At 33.9% G+C, this 25,559-nt stretch overlaps 1 protein-coding gene across 2 annotated transcripts in view; it reads left to right on the top strand.

Annotated features, from left to right (window-relative positions):
* Exoc6b (exocyst complex component 6B) overlaps positions 1 to 25,559 on the top strand; it is a 541,291-nt gene that overhangs the window by 476,363 nt on the left and 39,369 nt on the right. The window lies entirely within an intron of this gene.

Below are 25,559 nucleotides of genomic sequence, written 5' to 3'. Positions count from 1 at the left end.
GGTCTGTGATCTACTTGAGTAAATTTTGTCTACGTTCATTCTTTTTTCTTTTTTGCAAGTGGATATTCATTTCTTCCCAGCTGTTGAAGAGTTCATTCTTCATCGAATTTCCTTTACTTCTTTGTCAGAGATCAATTGATTAAATTTGTGTGGATTTATTTACAAATTCTCCATTCATCTTGTTTATATTCATTTTACTTTTTTATTTTTTATTTACACTTTGGCCAATAATTGTACTGTTTTATTATTGTAGATTTTGGAGAGGGTCATTTTGTTTTGCTTTATTTTTAAAAAATAAAAGATAAATGTAACAATAAAACCGAGTTTCATAACAGGTAAATTGGGCCATTACAGTAATTGATATCCAGGGCCAGGGATTTAGCAGTACAGTGCCTGCCTGGGTGAGTGAGTCCTGAGTTTGATTCCCATACCAAAAAAAAAAAAAAAAAAAAAAAAAAAAAAACCAAGTTGATATATTGTATATTATCTTTGTAGTTGTTCTTCAGAGTATAAGACATAGGCATGATATCTTTGTCCAAACAATATTAGCATAAAACCTTCTTTTCAAGGAACTAAGGGAAGTTAGCTATATAACTGTCTTGACTATCTTGTATTTGCATATATCTTTTCCTTTTCCCTTTCTCCCATCACAGTTTGTTTTTTCTTTTGAACAGTTTCTTCCCAATTCACAATATCTATTGTGTAGTTTCACCCTAATTATTTGTTCAGTTTTTTTCACACTAGTAATACAAGATGATGTTTACACATATTGGTCTAATTAATTTCACTGATAAGTATGGTCTCAAGTTGCATCCATTTACCTATAAAATTCTCAGATATCCTTCTTTATGACTAAGTAATACTCCATTATATTAAAAAGTACATTTTAAAAATCCATTCCTCAGTTGATGGGCACCTGGATTGTTACCATAATTTAGCTATTACAAATTATGCTGCTATGAACCTGGGTGCATATATATTGCTTTGGTACAGTGTTTTTAATTCTTCTGGTAAGATACAAAAAAGGGACCTCTAATTCTAGTTTCTAATGGGACTGCGAATGGGACCTCTACTCCTAGTTTCTAAAGGAATCTCCATGCTGATTTCCACAGTGGTTGTACCAGTCTACATTCCCCCCAACAATGGAGAAGGGTTCCTTTTCCTCCACAGCCCCGCCAGCATTTGTTGTCAGTTGATATTTTTAGTGATAACCATTCTTTCTGGGGTGAGATGGAATCCCAGTGCTGTTTTAATTTACATCTCTCAAAAGACCAATTATGTCTAACATTTTTTCATGTATTTATTTGCCACTTGTATTTCTTCATCTGAGAAGTACATATTCATTTCAGATGCCCATTTATGGATTGGATCTTTGAATGTGGAGGACCTAATTTTTAAAAAAATTCTTTATATGTTCTAGATATAAGTTTCCTGTGGTGTAACTGGCTACATTATTTTCCCACCCTGTGGATTGTCTTTTCACTCTGCTGGTGATTTCCTTTGTTGTGCAGAAACTTTTTAATAAGATAGAATCTCATTTGTTGATTCTTTGTACTATTACCCTAGCACTCTTGAGTTCTATTCATAAAGTCTCTGTCTACATCTAATGTCTTTGAGAGTGCTATTTTCTCTTCCAGTCGATTTAATGTTTATTTTTTAGTATTTAGATCTTTGATCCATTTTGACTTTAGTGCATGATTATAGACATGGGTCTAGTTTTAGTCTTCAACATATGAAAAGCTAGTTTTTCAGCACCATTTTTTAAAGAGACTATCTTTATTCCAGTGAATGTGTTTGGCTCCTTTATCAAAGATAAGGTGACTGAATGTGTTTGGGAATGTGTCTGCATCTTCCATTTTTTTCCACTGATCATTAGGCTGGTTTTTTGTTTTGTTTTGTTTTGGTTTTTGCTGTTTTTATCACAGTAGCTTTGTAGTATAATTTCAGGTCTGGGATTGTGATGCTCCCTGACTTGACTTTTTTACTCAGAATTAAGTTTGATATTCTAGGTCTTTTTGGTGCCAAATGAATTTTAAGAGTGTTTTCTCTAGATCGGTAAGGTATACTAGTGGTATTTTGATTGTATTACAATTTTGGGAGTATGTCCATTTTCACCATCTTGGTTCTTCATATCCAAGAACAAAGGGATGTCTTTCCTTTTTCTGGTATCTTCTTCAATCGTCTTTTTTAAGTTACTATAATTTCCACGGCACAGATCTTTTATATCCTTTGTTAGATTCATTCCTAAGTATTTTTTTGTTATTGTGATGGGTTTGCTTTCCCTAATTTTTCTCTCTGTGGGTTTGTTGTTTGTGTATAGGAATTCTATTGACTTTTGAGTGTTGACTTTATATCCTGCTACACTACTAAATTTGGATATTAAATCTACAAAGTTTTTTGGTGGAGTTTTTGGGATCTTTTATGTAGAGATGTCATCTGCAAATAGTGATAATTTAACTTCTTCCTTTCCTGTCTTTATTTCTTTAATTTTTTTTCTCTTGTCTAATTGCTCTTGCTAATGTTTCCAAAAACTATATTGAATAGAAATGGTGATAGTGGACATCCTTGTCTCATTTCTGATTGTAGAGTTAAAGTTTTCAGTTTTTGACCATTTAGTATGATATTAGATGTTGGTTTGTCATAGATGACTTTTATAAGACTGAGATAAAGACCATCTAGTCCAATTTTCTGTAGGGTCTTTATCATGAATGGGTGTTGGACTTGTCAGATGCTTTTTCTGCATCTATCGAAATGATCGTGTGATTTTTGTTAATATGATTCTGTTAATATGATATATTACATGTATTGATTTGCATGTGTTGAACCATCCCTGCATCCCTGGGATGAGTCCTACTTGGTCGTGCTATGTGATCTTCTTGATGATTTGCTGCATTCTGTTTGCCAATACATTATTAAGGATTTTTGCATCAATGTTCATTAGGGAAATTGACCTGCAGTTTTCTTTCTTATTTGGGTTCTTCTCTACTTTTGGAGTCAGGGTAATACTTGCTTCCAGGAATGACTTTGGAGGTACTGCTTCCCTTTCAATTTCTGTAAAGAGTTTCCACATCATTGGCAGCAGTTCATCTTAAAATTTCTTGTAGAATTCACTAGTGAATTCATCAAGGTCTAGGCTTTTCTTTGTTGGTAAATTCTTTATTACATTTTCAGTTTCATTGGCTGATATATTTAGTTAGAATTTTTATATTTTTTAATTTAGTTTTGGCTACTTGATTTTGTCTAAGAACCTATCCATTTCTTCTGTGTTTTCTATCTTACTAGAATATAGGTTCTTGTAGTAGGTACTGATGATCACTTGGATTTCTTTGGGATACATTGTGATTTCCCTCTTTTCATTCTTCGTTGCTCGAATTTGTGTTCTTTCTTCCCTTTTTGTTGAGATTGGTTAATGGTTTATCAATTTTATTTATTCTTTCAAAGAACCAACTTTTGATTCATTGGGTCTTTGTTTTCTTAGACTCTACTACATTAATCTCTGCTCTTATATAATTTCCCCCCTTGTATAAGCTTTGGGTTTCATCTGTTCTTCTTTTTATAGAAGTTTGAGTTCACCACTGTAAATTTCCCTCTTAGAACGCTTTCATTGCATCCCAGAAATTTCAGTATGTTGTGTCAGCATTATCATTTAATCATATATAGTGTTTAATTTCCTCTGTGACCCATTGGTTGTTCAGTAGCGGATTGTTTAATTTCCATATGCTCATGTAGTTTTATGGTTTCTTTTGTCATTGATTTCCAGTTTCATTGCATTATGGGCAGATAGTATGCATAGTATGATTTCAGTTACTCTACATTTACTTAAACATGTTTTGTTATCTAATATATAATCTATTTTGGAGAACATTCTATGTGTAGCTGAAAAGAATGTATATTCTGATGTTTTGGGTGGAAAACTGTGCAACCATCTACCAAGTCCACTTGTTCACAGGCTTGGTTTAATTCTAATATTTCTTTGTTGGTTTTTTGTCTAGTCGATCTATCCATTTGTGAGTGGGGTATTAAGATCCTCTACTATAACTGTGTTAGTGCTTATTTGGTTTTTCTTATCAGATAATATTTGTTTTAGGGTAGTTGAGTAAACCGGAGTTCAGTATAGAAATATTTATGATTGTTATCTCTTCTTAGGGTTTTCCCTCAATGAGTTTGTAGTGACCTTATTTGTCTCTTTTGATTAGTTTTGACATAAAATTTGCATTGTCTACAAATAGAATAGTTAATCCTGCTTTTTTCTGGGTTCCTGTGGCACGGAGAACTATTTTCCAACATATGACTTTTAGTCTGTGAATTTATTTTTGGGTTAAATGTGTTTCTTGAGTGCAGCATATTGTTGGATCTTGCTTCCTGATCCATTCTGCCAGTGTGTTTCTTTTGATTGATGAGTTTTGTTTTGTTTGATACAGGGTTTGCTAAGTTTCTAAATTGTTCAGGCTGAAGTTGAACTCCCAGTCATTCTGCTCAGGCTCCCAAAATGCTGGGAATATATTCATGTGCCACTGCACCCAGCTAATGTAGCTTTATAGTAAGTTGTGAAGTCAGGTAGGGTTAGTTCTTTCTTTCTTCCTTTTTTTTTTTTTTTTTTTTTTTTTAAATTGGTACCGGGGATTGAACTCATGACCATGCACTTGCAAAGCAGGTGCTTATGGCTCTGAGCTAAATCCCCAGCCCCTATGATTAATTTTTTAACATTGTTCTTATCATTCAGTACTGTGCTGGCTACCCTGAATCTTCTGCCTTGCTATATAAACTTTAGAATCAATTTGTCAGTTTCTACAAAATAATTTGCTGAGATTTGACTGGAATTGTATTGTTTCTATATATCAATTTTTGAAAGAACTAACATCCTGACAGTGTTGAGTTTTCCTATCCATTAACATGGAATAGCTCCCATTCCTTTGATTTCTTTTCCTAGATTTTTGTTACTTTGTCATCTAACACATACCTTATATGTGTTTTGTTAGACCCAGGTATTTCCACTTTTCAGACAGCTAGTGTAAATGGTACTGTATTTTTAATTTCCAGTGCCTGTTCTTCATTGCTAGTACATAAGATAGCAACTGACATTTGTATATTAATCTTGTATCCTGTTGTATAATTCCTCATTACTTCCTATAAAAATCTTCCATTATTCTTCTGGTGTCTTAACAGTGTTAGCTGCTTTTTTATTTCTGATATTAGTAGTTTGTGCTTAATCTTTTTTAGTACTGTAGCCTGGCTAGTTTATTAATTTTATTCATCTTTTTAAAGAATCAGATGATTGTTGATTTTCTCTCTCAAGTTTTTTATTTTGAATGTTATTGGTCTATCCCAATTTTTGTTTCTTTCCTTCTGATTAGTTATTATTATTCCATTTGCCATTGTTTGGTTTGTTTGTTTGTTTGTTTCAGTTTTCTTTGGTGGAAGCGTATTTGAATCCTCTTTTCTTCTAGACGTAAAACTCAATGAAAGTGTTAGATAACCTCTAAGACTGGGTCCTTTGTAGTTTTTAACTCTCAAACTTGTCTACACTAAACTTACAGCAATTCATCAATCACAAATTAAATTTTCTGATGCATTTTACTGGTATTGATGATTTTTACATCTGTCCTTTTCCTTCTGTACACCTGTCTCCAGATTTTAAGGCAACAGTTTGTCCTATGACTCCAGTCTATGATAGTTCTAAAATCCATTGGTTTTTGATTTTATGGTTCTTTTTTTCCCTGTTGTAAAAGCTGTGTTAAAAGCTTCTAAGGCCCTTAAATGCCAGGATAGAAAGTAGAAATCATTATTACTTAATTTAATTTATACCACCCAGTTTGAATGTGTTCTTTTGGAGGGGAAATGGTTTGTTTGTTGTTGTTTGTCTGGTTTTTCTTTGTAGGAACCTACAGCACTCTTATCGAGTACTCTAGTAAATGTCTGAACCTATTTAGACAGATAGTTGATCTCTGTAGTAGCTATCATCTCAACTGAACATTCATGGGTACACTCATCCTTCATATAATGTTTTGCTAATGTTAGGGCTCCAGAAGTCTTTGGAATAAAGGTCATTTTTATATATTTTAATCCTATACATAGTGCCTTGTTTCTTTAGTAGTCAATTTAGTAGCTGCCCATTTTAGTGTTGCTTTATGTATTAAAATTTTCAGTAGGTATAAATTAGAATTAGTTTTGTTTTAGGCTTTACCAGCCTAGAAAATAGAGGTTCACATGCATTTTTTTCTTTTGACTATACTATATTGTTATTTGTTTTCAACCCTTGAGGAAAGCACCAAACCTTTCAAAAACTGCTTAAAAAACAGAAGCTTCCCTTTATGATAAGGAACAAGATAACAGCATGTTGGAGGTACTGGCTGGAATAGCTTCACAAGCCAGGGAAATAAGAAGTATTCCAATGGAAAGGTAAAAATAATACTGTCTTTGTAGATGGTATGATCTTAGATAAAGAAAATTCTAAGTAATTCAGTGAAAAACTATTAAAACTAATAAACAAGCTCGGGAAGAGTACAAGATAAAACTTTTTACTTGTAACTTTGTATATGTTATACAGTATACACAAATTCTTTGTATTTCTATGTAGTAGCCATGAACAAACAACAATGAAATTAAGAGAATAGCTCCATTTATAATAAAATAAAAATAGAATGCATAGTGATAAATTTAACATGTGAAGGAGACTTGTTATAAAAACTATAAATTTGTGTTGAAAGAAAACGAATAATACCAAATTGTATGGAAATAGGTCTCACATTCATGGATCGGGGAAGTTTAATATGTTAAGATGGCAATATTCCAAAAACTGACCTGTGAAATCTGTGTTCTTTTTGTCAGAATTTCAATTGACTTCTTTGCAGAAATGGATAATCTGGTCCTAAAACTAGTATGGAAATTCAGATAATTTAGAAAAATCCATCTTGAAAAAGAACAAAGTTGGAGGATTCATACCTCTTGATTCTGAAACTAACTATGAATGTGCAGAAATCAAGACTATGTAGTACTATGTTAAGAATAAACATATTTCAATAGAACAATTGAAAATTCAGGAAAAACATCCTTTATAATGCTAGACAATTAATTTTTGACAAATGTGTGAAGACAATTCATTGGAGGGAAGTAATAGTCTGTTTAACAAATGTTGCTGTGACTGTTGGATATTCAGAGGAAAGAAAAATGAAGTTGAACCCTTTAATACATTATACACAAATGTGAACTCAAAGTATTAAGTGAAATAAGTCAAACACACAAGCTTAAAATATCACATGCTTTCCCTTGTGAGAAACTCAAAGTATAAATAAGTTAAGGAGCAAAATAAAAATAGAAAAATGGAGATAGTTCTTTTTAAAGAAGGAAGAAGACCAAGGAATGGACAGAGGACATAGACAGGGAAGGGGAAGGAAATGTAAAAAGAATTCAGGTGCATTACTTCCACGTAGCACCTCCCCATGATGAATGTAATCATTATGTGCAGCAAACATGTGCTTATAAGATTTTTAAAAGCATATTACATTAGTAGATGTACAATACATATAATGAAATACATATAATGAAATAACTTCCTTTAAGTAAAAACTCAAAATGTATCAGAAACCTAAATCTAAAAGCTAAAATTATAGTTCTGAGGAACAAACATCGGAATCATTCTTCTACCCTTTGATTAGGCAACACCATCTTACCTATGACACTATCTGCACAAGTGAAAAAAAAAGTGAGTTTGAATAATCATAATTAAAAACATCTGAGCTACCGATAATATCATCAATAAAATGTAAGACAACCCTAAGATGGAGAGAATGTATCAGAAATTCATATATCTGGTAGAAGACACATTCAGAATACATAAAGAATTCTTATAATTCAATAATATAAATAATAGAAATTTTAAAATAAAAATGGTTTGAATAGATTCTCTAAAGAAAACATTCAAATAGATGATAAATGAAAAAATGCTTACCATCATTAATCATTAAAGAACTTAAAAACTATGCAAGATAACATTACACCTATCAGGATGGCTCTAATCAAAAGACAGGCAACACTAATTGCTGGAGAGGATGTGGAGAAACTCATATATTGCTGGGCAACTATAAAATGATGTGGTCACTCTGGAAAGTAGTCTGGTAGTCTCCACGTGACCTGGAAATGCCATTCCAAAACATATGTCCACACAAAAACTAGTTGACAATTGTTCACAGCAGCATTATTCACAGTAGCAATAAAAAACTCCAAATGCCGGGGAAATGGTGAATGTTTAAATAAGATTTCTATAAAATGAAGTATTACTCAACAACAAAAAGGAATGAATTAGTGATACATACTACAACCTGGATGAAAGTGAAAGAAGGAAGCCACGAAATACAACATATTACATGATTCCCTGTCTGTGAATATCCAGAATTAGCAAGTCTATAAAGATGGAAAGTAGAATGAATAGTGATGGTCAGAGGCGGAAGAGGTGACTGAAAATGGAGTAGTTTCTTTTGAAGAAAATACTCCAAAGTGCTGTGGTCCCAGTTGCATAATTCTGTGAATATCATAAAGGCCATTGAGCAGTAAGTTGCATATTTTTAATGGGTGGATTATATGGCATGTAAATTATATATGAACTAAATTATTTTTTTAAAGGCAAATGTTTCCCAAGTCCAGAAGTGAGAGAAAATTCTGTTTTCTTTCTTTCTCAGTCTTGGCTCTTTCCTGCATCTTCTCTACCCACACTTCAAGGCAGCAGCCTCCAAGGAGCACTCATTTTACAGCCCCCACTGCCACAATGTCAAACTCTGTAGAAATATATTATACAGAGCAGAAACCAAAAAGCCCTAATATGTGAAGTCCGACACAAACTGGCAATTACACAGAGATTCGGAGGTCACGCAGGGGGCATGGGTAAGAAGGACACAGTCAACTCTGGAGCACGTTTGAATTTTCATTTGTTGCTTGCTTTCTGTTGTCAGCAAATGACTTCATATGTAGTCAGTTTTCTAATTTGGTTTTGTCCATTTTCTACGTGTTAGCTTCTTTGAAAATTTTCATTATGTAAATCTGCTGATAAAAAGGCATATTTAGCTTGTGAGCAAAAGGAAAGGAGATGGCATTCCAGTTATAGATCCCTGGTAAACAACACATTAGTGTACCTTCCTAGCTTGGACAAATTTCCACCTTACTGATATATTGAGCTTTACGAGTTTAACATTTTCCACTCACTGTTGCTTTGTACAATGCCTGCCATTTTGTATGTTTCATAAGTGTTTATGAGTGAGAAGATCAATGAATAAAGCACCTGCATGACCTCTGCCTAACAGTGCTTTCACCAATTTCTATTTTAAATGAGCTGTGATGACTTCTTTTCTTTTCCAAAGCTAACTTTCCACCTTGAAGTCTCAGGAAATATTAACTCCGTATAGTGTTTATAGTCATGTCATCTTTCTACCTAGCAAGTGGAAAATCATTCCAGAAGTAAGAACATGACTACTACTGTGTTTGCTGTATTGAAATGTGGTACCAGTCTCCTACTGTTGATAGTGATCAGCTGTAGCACAACTGTGCCAAAGAGCAGTGCGGTCATCTGAGGTTGTGGATCCTAGAATCCCCAGAATTTTGTTGTCTACCTTTGCATGCTGCATTATCTCTTTGCACTAAATCTGAATAGTGCAAGGAAAATAACCATGTCTTTCAAGAGTCACAGAAATCCCGTCCCCTTTGCCTGTGGAATAGCATTACTAATTGACTGAGTCATCTTGGGCCAAACATGTCAGAACAATTCTGAGGCAGGGACAGTGCTGGTATGAAGTTTCAAGGGGATTCTGCAAAACTAAAAATACTTGAATTTATTGGTAGATGTCTTTCAGGAACATGTGTTGAAAATTATACTCTACTTGAAAACCAAATATTTAGTGATTTTTGGAAGTCCAAATTCAAGATAGTACTAAAAAGTCAATCCCAGGATATGATTTTTATTTTCCTTTGCCCCCAGAGTATTGTAACCAGGTGGTCGTTTTCCAAGTTCACAGAAAATCAAGATTCAGACTATTTCAAACCATTTATTTACTTATGGTGTATGAATGGCCTGTTCATAACAGCCCTGTTCTACAGTTGCCCCATGCCTGCAAGCCATAAATCAATACCAATAATATTGCTAAGCGATAAGTGTTCCTGAAGGGGTTATGCACTTTGCTTAGCCAAGAGGCTTCGTGATCTAGTCTGGAGAAGACAATTTGTAGTCCGTTTTGGTTCACCTCAGTGATCTAAACAAACTCCTTAGATGTGAGTTTTTCATTCCACAAAATGTGACTGGATTTTCTTCATGAACTCTCTACCTACACCATGTCTTCAAGATTTCTACCTACTTCCTCTTCCAGTACATTTAATCTAGGAAACAACCTAAATGCCCATCAATTAAAGAATGAATTAAAAAATGTGGCATTTTTATAGAATGGAGTATTACTCAGCCATAAGGAAGGATAAGCTGGAGACTTTTATAGGTAAATTGGTGCAATGTGAGACCATACTCATAAGTGAAATAAATCAGACACACATGTGTAAACATCATAGTGTCTTCCTTGTATGGAAAACTGAAGGAGTAAATAAGGTCTAAAATATATGATAAATATCATAAAAATGGGAGGAAAATATCCAACAGGAAAAAGGAAGTAGGATAGTGAAAGGGGAAAGGACAGTACGGCAAAGGGTAAAAATGCAAGTCAGTTATACTGATAATGTCTCTTAGTTCATTAAAAAGGAAGATTGGTGCTAATATTGATCGCAGAAATTTGTATGCCCATATCTTGTACCCTGATCTGTTGTATCATTGGTACAACTACTTTAAAGAAAACAACATATAATGTCTTAATTATTATTCTACCAATTTTTTTATTTTAAAGAGATTAAGACAAAACAGGACATAACAAAAGAGATCAGAATAGAACAATATAAGCAACACAGTATTCACCCAAGACAACTCATAATTAACAGTAACTACCATATCTCTTTCTTTGAAATAGTTGACCAGACCTTCATATACAATAGTATCAAACATAACAAAATAGTATAAAACTATTCAAGAGAATGAAAGTATTGCATGGCCTTCAGAACCAAATAACAGAGAACGAACAATGGCTACTATATTATCTCAGTTTCCATAGAAAATTTGTTTATGCTATCACAGATAATAAAATCCAATATGATAGAACCAATGAAAACAGAAGAACAAAAGCATGGTAGGACTTCAAAGTAAGATGATATTAAATCATCCCTGGCTATTATAATGTCTTGTTTTCTTCAAAATAGCTGTTCATACCATCACAAATAATAAAATGAAACAAACCAGGATAAAACCATTTCGACTAATGAATGCAAACATTATAAGGCTTCAAAGCAATGTAATGGGGAATCATGATTACCATAAACTCTTATGTACTCTTACCATTTCTTACACTAGGGAGACTATATGGTATTTATACATGTGAGTTTGATTTATTTCACTTATGAGCATGGTCTCAAGTTGCACCCATTTATTTATAAATATCTCAATGCATAATTTATAAATATCTCTTTATAGCTGAGTAGTACTTTATAGCTGAGTAGTAGTAGTAAGTACCACACCTTTTTTGCCCATTCCTCAGTTGATGGACACTTAGGTTGTTTCCAAGATCTGGCTGTTATAAATTGTGCTGCTATAAACAGGGATGCACATATATCACTGTGGTATGATGCTTTCAGTTCTTCTGGAATATGCCTAGAAGTGGAATAGCTGGGTCAAATGGGACTTCCAATCCCAGATTTTGAGAAATCTCCAGACTGATCTCCACAGTGGTTGCACCAGTCTACACTCCCACCAACAGTGCAGGAGAGTTCCTTTTTCCCCACAGCCTCTCCAGCATTTGTTGGTTGTTTTCTTGATCCTGGCCATTCTTTCTGGAGAGAGATGGAATCTCAGTGTTGTTTTAATTTGCATTTCTCTAATGACCAATGATGACAAACATTTTTTTTGTATTTATTTGCCATTTGTATTTCTTCATCTGAGAATTTTGTATTTATCTCAGATGCCCATTTTTTGATTGAGTCTTTGAATTTTGGGGGTCTGATTTTTTTTAATTCTTTGTATGTTTTAGAAGTTCTTTGTCTGAAGGACAGTTTACTAAGATTTTTTTTCCCAGTTTGTGGGTTTTCTTTTCACTGTGCTGGAGATTTCTTTTAACATGCAGAAACTTTTTAATAAAACGTGATCCCAGTTATTGATTCTGGGAAGTATTTCCCGTGTGGTTTGATTCCTGTTCATGAATTCTTTACCTACCCCTATGTCTTCAAGATTTTTACCTAATTTGTCTTCCAACAGATTTAGTGTTTCTGTTTTAATATTCAGATCTTTGATCCATTTAGATTTTGGTTTAGTACATGGTGATAGGCATGGATCTAATTTTAGTTTTCAGCATATGGAGAGCCAGTTTTTCCAGCACCGTTTATTAAAGAGACTATCGTTCTTCCAGTGAACATGTTTGGCCTCTTTATCAAAGATAAGGTGGTTGAGTGTGTTTATAGTTGTGATTGTATCTTCTACTCTATTCCATTGTTCTCCAGATCTGTTTTTATTCCAGTACCATGTTGGTTTTATTACAGTGCTTTGTAGTATAACTTCAAGTCAGGGATTGTGAGCCTCCTGCCTTGCCTTTGCTGCTTAGAATTGCCTTTGCTATTCTAGGTCTCTTCTGGTTCCAGATGAATTTTAGGAGTGATTTCTCTAGATCTATGAGGTATGTTGATGGTATTTTCATTGGGATTGCATTGAATCTGTATAAAAGTTTTGGGAGAATGGCCATCTTCACAATATTTATTCTTCCTATCCATGAGCAAGGGATGTCTTTCCATTTTCTGCTATCATCTTCAATTTCTTTTTTTCAGGGTATTATAATTCTCCCTGTATAGATCTTTTACTTCTTTCGTGAGATTAATTCCTAAATATTTCATTTTTTTGGATGCTAGTGTGAATGGTGTGGCTTCTCTTATTTCTCTCTCTGTGATTTTGTTTTTAGTGTATAGAAATGCTATTGATTTTTGAGTATTGACTTTGTATCCAGCTACATTGCTGAATTTCTTTATCATATCTAGGGTCTTCTGTGTAGAGTATCATGTCATCTGAAAATAATGATAATTTGACTTCCTATTTGCCTATCTTTACCCCTTTTATTTCTCTCTCTTGTGTGATTGCTCTGGCTAATATTTCCAGTACTATATTGAAAAAGAGTGGTGATCACAGCTTCACTGGGAGCTATGATCTTAGACTGTCCTGGGGCTCGGGATGGTGAGTAGGAACTTACCCTGGCAAGCAGCCAGTTCCCTCCTCTCTCCTATTATTTTAGGAAATTTTGTTTTATCTTTTTTCCATAAATTAAAAAAAAAAAGAATGTAACTGGAAATTCTTTTTTCTCAGGATGGGCAGAATTATAATGATTAGTTTAGAAGTATTAAACTGTGTTACACCTTTGGCTTCTGTTAAGCATATTTGCCAGGCGTGGTGTTGAACACCTGTAATCCCAGCACTCTGCCAGTTTGAGGCCAGTTTGGGCTATATAATGAGTTCAAGGTCAGCCCGAAGTGCTTAGCAAGACCTTGTCTCCAAAAACCAAACAAAACCCCCAAAACTGTTAAGCATTTTTGTGTGTCAATGTTATCCTTGAAGAGTTTACAGGTCTCTTGAATAGGAGGTGGGGCATAATAGACATGTAAAATGGTAAGCTATAATATAGAATGGTATGTGATAAATGTAATAGATGATAACACAAACAGCAACAAAATTTGAGACAAAGACTGTAGTGAAAAGCTAGTGGAGAGAGCAAGGCCCTTCAAGATGCAGCAAGCATGACAAGGAATATATTTCATTAAAAGAACTTAACATATCCAAAAGTCTGTAGCTGAAAGAGCTAGACTGTGGAAATCACAAATGGAAGCCCTGTACTCTGTGAAGTGATTCTTGAATTCTTAAAATCTGAGATTTTTTTAAAAAGCTTTGCCAATGTGATAGGCAAAGGTATCACATTGTTTTAATTTGCATTTCTTCAATTACACTTCAGGCTCGAAATTCTTTAATGTTTATTACCTATTTATGTGTCTTTATGAAATAGCTAATGTCAATTTTCTTTGGCCCATGTTTCTTAGACATATTAAATTCTTATCAATTATAATTCTTCATAGAGTTACTACTTTATCATTTTTGCTGAAAATATTTTCCCTAATTTATTTACCTTTTATTTTTGTTTTTATATACTTAAGTTTTAAATTTCTATGTAGTCAAGTCTATAACTTTGTGATTTTTCTTATTGCTTTTATTCTTTAAAAGTCCATTCATGTTCCAAAAATAAAATTAATACCTCCATTAACTTACATGTAGAATTTATTTTGGACAGGTCTGAAATGAGAATTTCTTGTCTCATACATACAGTTAAGTTTTCTAAATCTGACTAGTCAATTGAGAAAAATGACCGATGCACATGTGCACAGACATCGAGAGTTCATAGGATAGAGTGAGTTAGAAAGGAAAGTCCTCCACCATGTTAAATCAGAACTAGGCTCTGTTTTCAACAGGAACTTTTAAGTGAAATATTCTCAGTGAGTTGAGTATGATTTTATCAAACCAACATTAATTGCTTTATTCTTTAGGCTTTCTGGGTGATAGAAAAGACATTTTAATTGTTTGACTTTTTTTAAACCACCATTTTCCAACTCACACATGTTGAGTTTATTTCTTCACTTTTAATGACATGTAATCCTTATTCTTGCTTTCATTTATACTTTTTAGTGCCTGAAATGCCCTTTGTCTGACCATCTCCCAGCAGTACTTCAATACCCAACCAAACCATAACTCTTCCATCCAGCTTTCATTTCTGTCTTCTGAATGCTAGCAACACTGGTAATCTATGTGTAACAACTGAGTACATAAATTCGTTTAGTCCTGTGTGTCTTATATTATCAGATAATACAAGTTTCTTGCATAAACTATTTCTTCTCTTCCTTTGTACCTAGCGATAGTACTTTCAAAAATTTCATTTAATTGTATGGGTCAAATCTTTAAAGCATTGGAATTTAGAGGTCCATTGATGTGTAAGATCTTTACTGCCAGCATTTCATACAACTAGTATATGAGATTCTGTAAAACAGAGGTGAGATAAGTTATTATTCCTGGTTTACACAAGAAAAATTGTACAACAATAAGATAAAATGATATGCTTTAATTACTTAAAGATATCACTCCAATTAAAACAATGCATTTTGGTGCTGGGGATTTAGCTCAGCGGCATAAGCGCCTGCCTTGCAAGCAGGCAGTCGTGAGTTCGATCTCTGGTACCAATAAAAACGAAAAAAAAATGCATTTCTCTCACCATGCACTAAACTAAAATCAAAATGGATCAAATATTAAAATAGAAACTCTAAATCTGCTGGAAGATAGAAGAGTTAAAACTCTTCATTGGTCTAGACAAAGATATCAGGTAACATTTCTTATTGCACTGGAAATGTTACAAAGTATAAGCAACTGGGATCTCATCTTATTTAAAACAAGCTTTCACACAGCAAAAGAAATGACCAGCAGAGAAAAGAAACAACCCACGAAGTAGGAAAAAAATTTTTGAATGCTGTACCTCAGACTATAGACGAATATCTAGAATGCATAAAGAACTGAAAAAAATCAGACCCTCCCAAATTTCAAGACCCAATCCAAAAAAGGGCATCTGAAATGAATGGACACTTCTTACATGAAGAATCACAAATAGCAAATAAATATATGAAAAAATGTTCAGCATCACGGGTCATTTGAGAGGTGCAAATTAAAACAACACTAAGATTCACCTCACTCCAGAAAGAATGGCTATTATCAGGAAATCAACCAATATTAAATACTGGCAGGCTGTTGGGAAAAAGGACACTTTTTCTACTATTGGTAGGAATGTAGACTGGTACAACCACTATGGAAATCAGTGTGGAGATTCTTCAAAAAACTAAAACTAGAGGTTTCATTTGACCTAGCTCTTCCCCTTCTTGATATCTTCCTAATAGAATTAAAAGCATCATATCACAGCAGTATATGCACATCCATGATTAAAGCAGCACAGTTTGTAACTGCTAACTCTTGGCAACAGCCCAAATGCTGATCAACTAATGAATGACTAAAAAAGATGTGATATTTTATATCATGGGGGACTACCCTGCCATAAGGAAGGATACACTTGCAACATTTCTGGGCAGATAGGGGAACCTTAAGATCATTCTCTTTAAGTGAAATAAACTGGACACACATGTTCAAATATCACATAGTTTCCTGGTGTGAGAAACTGAAAATATAAATAAGGACCAAAATGTATAACAAACTTTGGGAAATGGGAAGAAAATGTTCAAATGGGAAAGGGAGCTAGGGAAACGAAGGAAAGAAAGGAAGAGAAAAGAAAGAAAAAAGAAAAGGGGAAAAATGGAAACAAGGCTTTTATAAATAGGTTTATAAAAGAGGAGTTGAAGGGAGGGAAGGGGAATGGGAAAAGAAGAATCAAGATATATCATGTACAGATACAAATTTCCTATGCTGAATGTGATCACTTTATATATATCTATAACTTACCAATAAAATTAATTTTAAAATTCCATCCTTCCAAATTCAGCCTTGTTATCTTTCTACTGGTTCTTCCCTTTCCAAAGCTACTTTGTTTTCAAACTTTTCTTTTAAATTTTACTCTTATTTCTCAAAATGTGTTCAATAGGATCATAGTTCAATAGCATGCTGATGAGTGACAGGTGGTGAAAGCATTTCATAGTAAACAAAATTGGGATTCGATGTTAGACAAGGATGCTCCTGAAAATAATTAATCAAACTGAGTGCCTCTAAAACTTTTTTTCCCCACAGTCTATGAATGTGTTGTGGGCAGTAGTGCTAATCTATGCCTTTCCCTCTGCATTCACCCCTTTTTTCCTTGACTGTTCTATTCCTTTTTTTGTTTTTTTTTTCCTTTTTTTGTTTTGTTTTCTAAGGTACATTATTACAGTAAACTGATTTTTTATTTTTAGAATGTGTTGAGCTGGGGATGCCTGCCTGCAGGAATCCCTTTCATTGATAAAATTATATCCAGTAGCAAAATAAATAAATAGAGAAAGAAAGAGTGAAAGAAAGAAACAAAGAAAGAAAGAAAGCCAAAGTTTTCCCGTCAGTGGAAATTGTATTGAAAATTATTAAGTGGGATGTGGTATCTCTTTCTCTGAATAGGCATATTTGCTGAAAAATAATTTGAATAAACATTATAATTTACCAATCTTTGTTGAAAATTTTGATTGTAACTCATTTTTGCTTCTGCAAATGACTCTAGCACATATTTTCATGCAGAATCAGGTATAAAGAAATGAAAATGGAATCTCTTGTGGATCATCTCCTCTTCCTTTTATAGGATGCTTTACAGCCTTCATTAGGGGACTCATTGTCTGTTTCCCTCTCATAATTCCTGACTTCTTTCAGATCTGCAAAGAGTTGTCTTGTTTATTGTTGTAACCATAACTTATTTAACTGAACTTTGTCCCTTTGTCACAAAAAGTAGCTTTTAAGTAAATGATAACCTGACCTATTTCAAACCAATTTGAATCTTTCTAGCTCCAAACCTTCCCTTTGCTTCCTGATGTTTCCTCTAAACTCTCCTGTCACTGTCAACAATCTCCCTGAGGATGTCTCCCCAGTACTTAAAATGCAATTAATCTTGAACACCATGCTTTTTACTTTTTCTCTTATTTTTTTTCTGTATTCCTGCCTACTAACAGGAGGCCATCCAGTCACCTAAATTAACAAAAATCATATTTCTCCTTGATTCCTCTTTTTCTTTCATTTAATTCATTCTCCTAAACATAGGGGCATAGGTTGAATAGCCAAGTGATGTGAACTCCATTCCCTTACCTTATCTCTTCTTGCCCACACTTCAGCTTTTTTAAGTGCCTTGTTTTCCTTAAGTGGTAAAATTTTAAAAAGAAACAGAAGGTCAAACTTCTTTTTCCTAAATAAAACCCAAATTTCCAAACTCCAATCTATTCAGTCTCTTTTTGATCGTTTCCTTCTCATACTATGTTTCAATCATACCTTATCCACAAATGCCTTGTTCTTTCAAACTTTTTAACATTAGCAAACACCATTCCTCTGCAGTAGTACTCCTCTTACCCTGGAGAGTATCACTGGGGAGCTGCATTTGATGTGTAATGCTAAAATGAAGTCATCATCTCCTTAGCTTTTTTGCTCAATGGTGTTGTTTTGAAAATTGAGTAAAATATAAGCCTTCTCAAGAAAGAATTTTTTTTTTAAAAAAAGACATGCAGATTTAAATTATTTATAATTTTATTGTAATGATTTAAAGAATGTGGTATTTGTTTGAAGTTTGCTTTATGGCATCTTTGTGGCCAGTTTTAGCAAATGCCTGACAATGTATTCTCCAATAAATGAATGCATGGAGTAGGTCATCTGTAATAATTTGCAACTTAAATCTTCTCCATTTTCATAATTTCTTAAAAATATGCTTTATCAATTACTGAAAGAAGACTGCTAAACTGTTCCTTTATAATTGTGATGTATCAACTTATCTTTATACTTTTGTGTAGTTGTATATTTTGATACCATCTATTGGGAATGTAAATGTATAGAAGCTTTAATGTCTTTTTAACCAATTATTGTTTACCAGTATATAGTGGACCTCTTGATTTCTAGTTATTTTGTATTATAGTCTGTGCATCAGCTTTCTTTTTTTAAGTATTTGCTCACTGTACCTCTCTCTACTGTTTAACTTCAAACTTTCTGTATCTTCCCACCTACTTTTTAGAATTATGTCATATGAACAACATATAATTATATTTTCTTATCAATACAATCTTAAAACTTATTTTAATTAATAAATTTAGACTATCAAGACCAGCCCAGGCTACATAGTAAGTTCAAGGCCAGCTTGGATTACAAAAAGAGGTTGTCTCAAAAAAAATTAGACCAAAATCACTACCACCTTTTTATTTCTGACATTTTATTTGTACAACTTACCATGACAGCTTGTGTTTTTTCTTTTGTTTTTATCCTTTTCTTGCTTCTATTTTTATATTTTGGTTTTAAAAGTTAACATTACAAAGATGAATTATAGAAAGTACATACATCTTTAGGGCATTTTGTAACTGAAATTACTTTCAGTCTGTGACATATGTAACATAGATTATATTATCTCTCTTAATTCTTTTAATTTTATACATTGGTTATCAATTCCATTGTTTATCATTTACCTAACAAATGTGCAGACAAATTGCCTCTGTAAACATATTATCAATAATTTCAAAGTATTTATTTTACTTTTAACATTAATAATTGATTTAAAGACATGTTAAATTTACATAGAATTACCACCTCTTGGCTGTGCTCATACTTAGGGAATTCATTGAAGGATGTACTTCTTTCTCTCCCTGATAAAAGAATACTTGCACCCTAATTGAGATTTGTATATATAGCTTGTTTACAATTTGTTTTTTTTTTTTAATCCTGAAAATTTTGTAACATACGTAGTTATGCACATAGTATTTTGAGTCTATTAAATATTAAGGTAAATGTATAAGAGTGGAATCATTGCATCAAGAGAGAATCACTTTTTTGTGATTTGTCATTGTAGGATACTATTTGTAATCTAGGAGTACATCTATTTTACCAAAACCTTACAGACATCAAGCTACCATTTTAAATTTATTTTGGAATTCTTACCTGTATAATAGCAAATTCTCATTGCTTTGATGTCCTTTCGCTAATTACTAGTATATATAAACTACATATTTATACAATATACATTTGTGGTACCTCTTATTATTTTAATACATATTTCCAGGCAGTAATATAAAAAATCCTTATGCTCTGAAGAGATCTGGACCTCAAACAAACTGAAAAAGGAGAGATACTAAAGTAGAAAGTGGCCACGTTTATAAACAAGCTGTCTTGAAACAAGACTATTGTGGTAACTGGCATGGTCTATAGACCATTTTTTAAAATACATTTTAAAATGTCCTTCTTAACAAATGCCAAGCTCACCAACCAACTGGGAAAAGACAGCAATGTGTTTACCTCCTTGCCTTCAGACAAGGCAAATCTGAATTCCTAAGCTATACAATTGCTCTCTACCCAGCAAAACCTATTATGCCTTGATCCATCTGAGTTTTTGTACTAAGGATTCTATCCTTCTGGAGTGCCACAGGATTCTAGCTTTTAAAAAACAAACAAAAACCAGACTTCTACTAGATCTAAGAATATTTTGTCTTTATAAATATATTTAATAATAAAATAGAAACACATGTTCTTTTTCCAAATATGATGTTAATTCAAAAAAGGCCTTGCATTAGATGATATATACAGAAGGACTCCAGGTTACAAAGGCAAAAATTAAATTGTAAACTATTCAAGGATGCTTAGGAGCAAACCTTAACAGTGGTAGTAATAGAGATGCTCACCCTTCTGGCTTACTCTGTTTGCAATCTAATATTCATAAGAATACTGTATGGGGAGAGCCTGAGCTAGTTTCATAATCTAACCACAAAGGAATGAGTCAGATATTTATCTTTTATAAACTATACTCAGAACTTAGCTCTTTACTAACATTCCTAAAGTTTGAGTATTTTGAGTCCAAAGATTTACAAAAAGGAGTTTTTGTGTTTGGTTTGGTTTGGTTCGGTTCGGTTCGGTTCGGTTCGGTTTGGTTAAATAAGGCAGGGTAGACCTCCTTGCGGTGAGACATGAATAGGGAGATGATGTAAGTCAGTCACCCAGCAGTGATGGCACATGTCTGTAATCTCAGCACTTTGGAGGCTGAGGCAAGAGGATTACCATAAGTTCAAGGCCAACCAGCCTAGGCTACACAGCAGGTTAAATATCAGCCTGGAATACACAGCATGACCCTGTCTCCAAAACTTAAAAATATAAGTCAACCATAGGTATCAGAGAGAAGAATAGCATTCCAGTTGATAGGAAAGCCATGATTTAGAATTTAAAACTTACAGGTATTTTAAAATTTAATAATTTGATGTAGACTATTTTTATTTTTCAAATGAAGAAACTGGATATACATGAATGTCATTGCTGTCTTAAACTGTCTTTCTATTGAGAGATTTTTTTTGTCAGAAGCCATTATCTTTGTTTTACAGATTTGAAAAAGTAAAATCCAAAAAGGAAAGGGAATATCATTTTCTTAGTCACAAACTGATGACCCAAAGTACCCAAAGCACAATGTTTTAGATTAACACCATAACAGTGTTCTTGTACAACTTGTCTCTCTTAGAACTTAGAGATTTCTTTTCTTATAAAATAAATTGGTTTTAGATATTTTCTTTGATACTAATTGTAATTGTCATCAATTTGTCTTTGCAATGTAATATGCTTACACTTTTAAGTGAACTTCAATGAATAGGATAAAATACAACCAAAGACTTAACTATAAGTTTGGGTCATTTTTTAGTGGCCAGTACCACACTATACATTTTTGAGTATACTGGAAATTAACTAAGGATGTTTTATGGTGAGGCTCCTTGTGATCATCTCTGCAGCCCCTAGGGAACATGAGCATGAGCCAGCCCTCCTTCCTATATTTTCTGATTGCCTTGTCTAGATATAAAGCAGTCCATCTGCTTGGACTCAAGCAGAGGAGGACCAGCAGAGACAGGACTTATAAATAGTAGGGTTAGCACCTAGGAACAATTTAGAAAGAGCTGGGCATATTGCCTATAGTAGCCCAATCCAGTGATGTTCTCTCCAAACCAAGGAAAATATAAAAGCTGACAGATAAATTTAGCTAGACATCTAATGGAATCTTAGCATTAAAAGGTCATTAAAACATTTATGTAACATTTGGAATTTCCAAATCCCTTTATAATTACTTACTAGCTAATTAATCTCTGTACTTTCTCTGGGAAGCAAGTTGGTACTTTTATCCCTGTTTTAGAGATTAGATACAAATAGGTTAAATGACTTAACCTGAGGCAGTGGTGTGACTCAGGTTCTGAGTAGCTCCACAGTACATGAATTGGTATTAAACTGTGCCTGTACCAACATAAATCACTTAATTTAAGTCTTAGTGTTTTTTATATACATACAAGGGATATTAATGATCTGTTTCACAGAATGATTGTGAAAGTAAAATAAGGCAAAGCGAAAGTCCTGTGATATTAGGTATAATTAAATAATGGATTAAGGCAGAGGGACACAGCAGCCTCATTATTTCATATTCAGAAAATGCTTATTTGGGAATGGAGCAGAAAGCAAGAGAGAAAACCTATGTCTAACCCTCTAACAAAACTTAAGTTCCTCCTCTCTTCATTGGATACTGTTTAGATTACAGTATAGAAAAGAAGGGACGTAATAGTAAGTTTAAGAATAAAAGTGTGGGAAGTGGTAGGAGAAAAAACTCAACACAACTTTGGGAACTGCTAATTTTGGCATAACTGTCGTTGTATGAACTCAAGCAGTATTGCAGTAGGGAAAAAGAGGTTCAGCATTTAAGAGCAGATGGTTTAGTAGGTGGAGTCTGTTGTCTAAAATGGTCATCTGTGTGCTAGACCTGGAAATATTTAAAATTCTGTAGTTCCTACAATTACCCTCATTTCATTGTCTGAGCCAAGCTTTAGAAGATATGACCTGGGCCGGGGATTTAGCTCAGTGGCCTAAACACCTGCCTGGCATGTGTGAGGTTGCGAGTTCGATCCTCGGTACAAAAAAATTAACTTGGTTGTCAGTGCTAAACACTGATTGGCCATGTGATAATTACACTGATTCCTTCAGCCTTCCCTGGCCTTAAGAGTCCACACCAACGTTTTCTTTCAGTTTATCACTGCCAAATGTCAGTGCCTCTTGATTCTAGAAATCAAGCCCCTACTACAATTTCAGATACCAAACCATCAAGTTACCAAAGCATACATTCTTTTATTCACCAGTTTTTTCTTTTTTCTTTCTTCCTTCCTTTTCTTTTCTTTCCTTTTCTTTCTTCCTTCCTTCTTTCCTTCCTTGCTTCCTTCCTTTTTTTTTTCTTTCTTTCTTTATTTTTGAGCACATAGAAGGAAAATTAAAGGAATGTGAACACTGAAGTGAGCAGTAAGGGATAGATTCAAAAAGAAGAGGTCTTGGGAACAAGTAAAAATCTACCAAAATAAGGGACAGTGTTGGAAGACAGGCAAGAAATAATTACTAAGGTTAATTTTAATATTCCCAATAACTGCTTTAAATACATAGATATACATATGTACACATGCACACAACTGACACTAGGATCCCTAAAGCATACATTCTTCCTTTTCCAGAGTCCTTCAATAATTTAAAAGTTACAATCCTGTCTGACCTCTTTCTCTTCATCTGAATAGTGGGTTTATCAATAAATCCTACCTTATCAGATATTGAAATGGTATATAAAAATGCTTAGCATAGTGCCTGACACATAGTAACCGTATTAAGGCTATTACTTACTGAGTGTTTAATTATGTACTGAGTGCCCTCCAGGAAGAAAATAGTCATGATGAAGGAGCCTTCGAGATGCTCAGCATCTTTTCAGTTCCCAGGAACCCCTCACTGAAAATGCCAGCGGTGAGTCCCTTGAGGCAGACCATAGACTGCTGTGGCACTTGGCATCCGTAGTCTGCTGTACCTATTCTATCACTTTCCTTGATCGTCAGTCCTGTGTGTGGTCCTCTGAAGGCGAGTCCCTCCCTCCTGCCTTGAACAAGGAATGTCCCTGTTACGGAAAACTGTCTCAGCCTCTAGAACAGATGTCTCCCAATGGAGGAAACTTCTTTCTTAACAGGCACTTGATGCATTGTGAGACTTATATACAGTGAATGTTGTGAACATGCTCTTTCCTTTTCCACCAGCTCTTCTTTGTAACTGAAGGGTTGTCAAAGAGATGGCCAGTCTTATTCTCTGTCGCTGAGTTTAGGAGTCTCACTTGGGTATCTATGCTCTGTCTACTCATAAAAATCCTTTTGTTGGACCCTCCTCTGTGTTTGACCTTTAACTAATATGAGCTGTTCCTTAACCTAACTTGAGCAAAAGAGAGAGAAAGTTAAAGAGGGAGTGATTATGAGGTCTAAGTATCAGAATTGCATTAATGTTTTTCAGTCCCCAACCTCTCACCTGCTAGTACTGGTATTACTCAGGGTGGGTCTGCTATGGAAAAACAAGGCATGAGATGTGGTTCTATGGGAAGTACACAATGTAATCCACATGTTTAATGCACCAACCCTGGCCAATAGCAGAGAGAAATACTTTGTTGTGGGCTCCTTTCTTATCTTGCCTAGATTACTGCAACCAACCACCTGAATCTTTCTGATAGTCTGTCTACTAAATCATCCTACATTTTACTACTCAGTGGAAATCTCTCTCTTCTCAAAGATCTTACAGTCATAGATTTTTTGTGAGATTTATTGCTTTTGATCTTGCATATAGAACCAGGTGCCTATATGCTGTCTTTGCCATATTAGACAGATGTAAAGTCATTATTTTACAGTCCTTTGCCCTTTTGATTGTGAGGGTCCATTCTTTTATAAGCCATCCAGTCCATACTTGCATATAGAATTAGTTGCCCATATTAAAATCCTGTTTTTACCACAAGCTGATCACAGATAAAGTAAATGCTTAGTGCCTCAGTTTCTCAATTGTAAGAAGAGAATAATAAGGTCCCATAAAATTTCTCTGAGGATTAAATAAAATGTACTAACAGTACCTGGAGCATAGTTAGTACTTAATAAATGTTATCCTCACCCATGCTGCCAATGCTGATGCTCTCTTAGTCCAATGACAGTGTCCTTCTTCAAGCTCCTGAAACTGTTCTATGCTTGCTTCTAGGGTGACAATTTACCCATTAAAAAGAGACTCACTCTTTGGTCCTGGGTATAGGAAGCTGCTACAATGTTAGCTCACTAAAAGTGAGATCTGTCCTTATTTAACTTTGTGTAGTTCTTATAGCATAATGAGGATGGATGCTAATTAATGTCTTCAAATTTATTTTCTCACTTAAAATCTACTACATACCTATAAGTAAATTTAGAAAATGTAAGAGATACAATTCAGAAGGAAAAAAATTATTCATGTGATACCATCCAGAGATAATCACTATAAATATTTTCAGGTATCCCCTTCACTTAATATATACTTTGGCATAGTCAAGTTCATTGTATATATTGTGTATTCAATTGTACATGCTGTATTTTGAATATTGGCTATTTTAAGAATAATTTCTGTTATATTTGTATATACTTGACTTAAAATGTCGCAGCTGCATTATGAATTACATTAGCAATCCCTTAGGGCAAAAAGTTGCAGATTTTTAGTTAAAAATAAATCTGTAGTGATCGTTTTGGATCACAGAGTTTTTTTAGGATAACAGGTGATTTACTACTCTCAGGAATAATATTATTATATTTTACCATAAGATTATCAGTCAAATATAGGAGTCACCTATTTTATTTTCATTTCAGCATCCATTTTCTTCCCAGTTTTGAAAACTGAGGCAACATTAATTCAACCCTGAGCTGCTGTAATTCTTATTTTTCAGTAGACCTTAGAG

This window comes from Cavia porcellus, unplaced genomic scaffold, assembly GCF_034190915.1.
Source record: "Cavia porcellus strain 051 isolate PalLab524CR breed Dunkin Hartley unplaced genomic scaffold, mCavPor4.1 scaffold_18, whole genome shotgun sequence".
NCBI classification, from domain to species: domain Eukaryota; kingdom Metazoa; phylum Chordata; class Mammalia; order Rodentia; family Caviidae; genus Cavia; species Cavia porcellus.
Note: the sequence above shows the minus strand (reverse complement) of the source record. Positions and strands in the feature narration are given on the sequence as shown.